Genomic DNA, 6,000 nt, shown 5'->3' on the forward strand with positions numbered 1-6,000 from the left:
TTATTACTATTATAATCATAATGTTAAGTATAAATATTTCTTACAATTTTATTGTAAATTTTTTTATATTTATTTTGTAGACAAATTTATAATAAAAATGGTTAAGTTTAAAAAAACATTCAAATCGGAAAAACAGTTAAATTAAAAAAACAATTACTTAAAAAAATAAAATTGATAAAATAATTTTTTGGTTTAAAAAATATTTAAAAGGTAAAGTTTGGAAACAAATGTGGACATCAAAAAAGGAATTCATTTTATATATGGACTAGTGGAGACACATGTGTTATCAAACCTGTATGTCTGCAATTTCTTTTTTAAAATATTAGTATTATAATACATACACGCTCTTGTACACTCATACATCCATGCATGCACCAACTCCTCCATCCACACTATCAATTTACTAATATTAATAACTTATGATATAATATGAAAAAAGCGTACAAACATGGATGATGTAAATGTATGATATTTTTAGTTCATACTTTATTTTTAACAACACACATGTGTAGACACATGAGTAGACACATCCATGCACCCACACGCACTTACATAAACATCCATTCACACATTCATACTATCAATTTACAAATATTAATAACTTATATTATAATATAAAATTTAAAAATGAAAACACAAAAGTGTAGTGATACCCATGTTTTTGTTAGTGTGTTATAGTATATTTAGTATAATATAAGATGGAAGTATAATTATGTTTAATTTGTTGAAATCATATAATATCTATGTTAAATTAATTAAAGTAGAGAAAAAATAAATTTAATTATCAATTTTAGAGAGAAAAGAAAGTACAAGTATAGTAATCAATGTGTTTATGGTTGTTTTCAATAAACAATTAGTATTTGAAAATAACACATAATAAATCACATTAATATGTTTAAATATAACGAAATTTTTGATAATACAAATATATTATTGAAAGTTAGAAGATTAATATGAATTTTATATTCAATTTACAGATATCAAAAACACTAAAAAAAAAGTTAAAACAAAAACAATAGGTTAACAAACATGATAAAAAAGAAATATAATATAAGTAAATGTTTCAGGGTGAGTCACTTCCAACACCTACACAACTTCTGCTCTTCAACCGTTCGGTCTTTAACTCGAGTCTTCCTCTTCGATCTATAGCTCGGAGGTGTACTTGCTAAAGGTTTTCTGATGCTAAAGTCAGTACGATGTCCTTTCGATAGCTCAATGTAACAGTAATAAATGCACAATAAATGCAATCACCTACCTCTTACCTTTGACCTGTATTTATAGTTTTTGGACGTGGGTCTGAGATTAGTGACACCTTAATCACGGCCCAATCTCATCCCAACACCTCTAATTATTATTTAGCTTAATATAACCTACTTTCTGCCTTCTGCCGGGCGTCCTTAGTTGGCCGGTTGGTCCCGCTATAGTCGGCTCTGTCCTGATTTCCTTCTCATATCGTCCGGCTTTGACCAGCACAAAACATTCTATATAACCGTTCGATTTGTACAGTACACAGGCCCCCCAAGCCCTAGGCAACATAGTTGTTGTTGGGTTTTTAGGCGGCGACGGTTGTTTCAATAACTTTAATGAAAATGGTTGGTCTCTCGTTGGAGTGTTGTTTGGGCGAGAAAACACGTGGGGCAACCTCGTGTGCCCTTCTTCTCGGGCAGTGGGAGTGTCGTTTAATCAAGGTCGTTGGGCGTGGTGATTTTCAACGGTTGTGATGCATTAACGACTTTCAAAGTTTTTCTATAAATAGGGGGTGAGGACGCTGTCACTCTGACCTTTTCCCATTCCTTCTTCTATTTCCGGTTCAGAGCGTTCATTCTTCTTACCAAGGTAATAAATGACCGTCGTTGATGTTGAGTCGTCGTTGGAGTCGTCGAGTAAGGGTAGCGGAGGTGCAGCGATCTTCTTCTCCAAGCTCGGTATCGTCCTCCTACCTTGAGAAGTCTGATCGGGACGGGGATTCGAGGCCTCTGTCCCCTATACATAGCGGGAAGGAGGGATCGGGGTCTCAGTCTCCTGTATTCGGTGGAAGAAAAGTCATGAACAGGGTAGCCATCCACCTGCTAAAGGGGGGCCTCGATATCGACCACGTCGCTAGGGTGCCAACTGATGAACTACCGATCGTCCAAGGGTATGATTGGGCCTCACATGACGAGGGTCTTTACGTGTCTGACTATACCACAAAAAGGAGGCTAAAGTGACGAGCTGATCGGTCGTATATCGTCAGGGATGAGGAGGACGCCCGCCTAATACGGTTGGGCGTTAGCCGAAAGAACGAGTGGGTGTTTCACGGGAAAGAGTCGAGTGCAGATGACTATTTCTTTGTGTATACCTATATGTTCAATCAGCTTTTCGTTCGGGTGTCTTTCACGACATTTCAGTCGGTCGTCCTTCGAGAGCTTAATGTCGCTCCTCCCCAATTGCATCCGAATGCTTGGGCTTCAATTCAGGCATTCGCAACAATGTGCTCCGCCTTAGGGATAAATCCTACTGTCCCCATCCTTTTACATTATTTCGACGTCTTCCCCCTTCCTAAGCGAGGTTGGGTATCCTTGACATTCGTCTAGGATAGATCATTATTCAGGCCGTATTCGGATTTGTTTAAGAATTTTAAGATTATAATAAGAGAGGTCGACAAGTCAGAATTCCACGACGAAGCCGGACATCCCCTGTTTGAACCCGACGAACTTGGAGGCCGTAAGGATCATTAATAGCTTACCCCACTATCTCTCTGCCCGCGACTTAGTTGAATGCTTTGGCCATGAGGATTTTGACCAAATGACGTTCGATATGGTATTTTTGTTTGATTGCTTTGATGTTAACTTAGCAGTTAAGTTTGTGTCTTCGTTTCAAGCATTATGTCGGTTCCGGCTCCCCGAAAATCAAGCTTTATGTCTTCCCGAAAGTTAACGGGCAGTGCCCCTTCGACCAACAGGGCTCGCCGGCCACCACCCCCTCCCGTCAAGGTGACCGATGCTGGAAGGAGTCGTCCTCCTTCCTCAAGGACGGAGGCAACAGGGGCCGCTGAAGCCGGTCAACCTCAACCGAGCCCCATTATTTTCCTCGAACAGTCGTCGGAGGCGATCACCACTTTGACCGTCCCCTTGGATAGGAAAAGAAAGGCCCACAAGGAGGGAGACAAGCCCTCCTCCAAGAAGAACTGGAAGGAAGGGAGCTCCGCCCGGCCTCTTCCGGGTGGGTTGTTTAGAACAATTCAATGTTAGTCACAAGACTAACTTTCATATGAGCTTCCTCCAGTGGATGTTTGTGAAACTGCTTTCCGAAGGTGAAGTGACAAACGCTATGTTGGAGTTGTCCACCCGAGCGTCCATGTTGGCGTGGTATCTTCGGGACTTTGCTGATCGACGCGGTGCCAAGCATGTGCTAGGAGAGTTAGCAGCCAAAAAGAAGATCTTTGTCGATCTCCGCTCACGACGAATGTGAGAAAAAACAAGCCAACCTCCAACTTGAAATTGATGAAACAAGGCGGCAGTTGGAGCAGAACGCCGAGTTCCTTCGAGACGCTTGAGCTCGGAACGACCGTTTGACTGAAGAGTGCGGTCAACTAAAGGTGTCCGCCACCCTGCAAGCTGAAAAGGAACAAGAGCTGGTGGTAGAAAACATGACCTTTCTTGGTCGGTTGCGCTGGGCAGATGATAGGATCGTGACGCTAAATGCCTCAATCGTGTTTAAGCACAAAGAAGGTTTTAACAAGGCCTTGCGCCAGATGTCTCTTCTTTTAGGGATCGCCGATCCCTACGCCGAGGGTTTTGACATCGAGAAGGACATTATCGATGGGGAGCTAGTGCAGCTCGAAGACACCCTTGCTGATGAAGAGATTCCTGTTGTAGAGGAGCAACCGACCGAAGAGGAAGAATCGGCCGACGAGGATGATGGTGGTGCGGGCGGGGAGTAGCTTTAGTTTTTGAAGAGTGGAGGATGTTGTTTTTTGTTTAATTAACTTTTTGAGGCTTGGCCGGGCGGCAAACATAGGTTCTGTTAGTTTTTGCCCCACCGGCCTGCTTGATGAATACCCTAACGATACTCTGAATACAATGGCTTTTACCTTTGCATTTTAATGTTGCTTATTATCGCCGCCCGATTTTGACTCTTTAGAGCGAAATCTTTGTTGTAATGTTGCTAGGCATCTTGTTCACGCAATTTTAACTTTTTTGAAACGGACTATGTGGTCGCTATTCTTGTTTGTTTTCTTTTGCCAAGTTGGCAGTTGTTCCTCTCATGGAACTCCCCTTTCTCTAACTTGGGTTTTCTTTGAGCTAGACGGTAGTGGTTCGTTGTATGAACTCGTCGTTCACCATCCAACCAAGTTGACAGTGGTTCGTTTTCGGAACGCTCCGTTCATCAGCCTGGGCATAAATTGACCCGAGCGGCACTAGTTTGTGGAACGACCTCGCCGTTCACCGTCTGGGCAAGTTGACAGTGGTTCCTTTTCGTAACGCTTTGTTCATCAACTTGGGTTTAAATTGACCTGGACGACAGTGGTTCGTGGAACGAACTCGCTGTTCACCGCCCGGCCAAGTTGACGGTGGTTCCTTTTCGAAATGCTTTGTTCATCAACTTGGGTTTTCATTGATTTGGACGTTCATCCGGTCAAAGAATATCATTGTTGACAACCTTAAAGTGCATGGAAGTCCCTATCATTATATTAAATCTTTGCAACATGGGGAGTACATAAGAAAATGACTTTTAACTAAAACAAAATTTGGTTAAACCCCTTTAGTTGTCCTTATTTTTGTGGATTTTTTCCAGTTCGATCCTTGTTTTACTAGAATCCTCAATTTAGTCCTAAAAAATGATAATTTGAGTCAATTAGGCCCCTGCCGTTAAATTGGCTTAACGGGGTTAAGTTTTTTATGAGGTGGAAGGTTGACGTGGCAAGTTTTTTAAACATGGCATTCACAGAGCTCTACGTGGAATTTAAAAACATTTTAACATTTTGATTAAAAAATTTAAAAAAAGTCATCTTCCATTACAGTGAAGCACTACCCAGAAATCCTCTTCCCTGTCCATCACCCAAACCCTAAATTCAGAATTAGCTTTCATTCCAGCATCTGGAATTCTTGCACATTACACAACAATAACCATCATCAGAGAACCCAATCGCGCCTCAAAACCACCATCATCTTCCTCGTGCACCATCAACCTGCAATCAAGTAACCACAAAATCAAAATAGTGACTCCGCCATGTTCGCTTTAATTCATCTCTTTCCATCCAGCACCCCGAGGGCAAATTGCCACCATGGCCAACGTAACCAACGCTCAAGCTCTTCCCGCAACAACCGAACTCATTATCATCTATTTTCTTCTCCGTTAAACCATTTGAAACCTGTAAAATTCCAAACTAGTTATTTTCCCAACCAGTTCTGTTTCCCCAAAATTCGGTCATGGAGTGTCGATCTCCAAGAGGAGTTTTGTTCCGGAGCATGTAAATTGAACTCAAAATTCTCAAAATAAATGGATTTTTTCTGGTTCTCACACAACGTTGCTTTTAAACTCCTGCAAAGCCAATGTGTAAATATTCTTGATTTTGGCGTAAATAAGTAGAAATGCATTCAGCCCAAACGCGGAAACAGGAATTGCTTCCTTTTTTCCTTCTTGATTTTTTCGAATATATGCTCAAAAGCCATTCTAAAACCCCCAAATCTGAAATCACATTCGTTTATGAAAAAAGACAAAGACTCTCGATACAGAATCACAAATCTGAAAACCCTTAAATTAGCCACGAACCCTAAATCGCGCTAGACACAAAACGTGAGACTTTCGAATCTCCATGGAACCTACGAAACGCCTTTAACTCCAATCTCGAACCTAATTTGATTTTATTAAACCCTAATCTGGTGGTGCTTAATTTCATGAAAACCAAAATTCGTGATGAACACAATTGTTAGGGTTCAAGATGATGAATCCTATTTTGGGTTTCAATTTTTAGAAATTTTTTAAATTATATATTCCACATATACAATGTAGAGAATG

The sequence above is a fragment of the Vigna angularis genome, chromosome 9 (genome assembly GCF_016808095.1).
Source record: "Vigna angularis cultivar LongXiaoDou No.4 chromosome 9, ASM1680809v1, whole genome shotgun sequence".
NCBI lineage: Eukaryota > Viridiplantae > Streptophyta > Magnoliopsida > Fabales > Fabaceae > Vigna > Vigna angularis.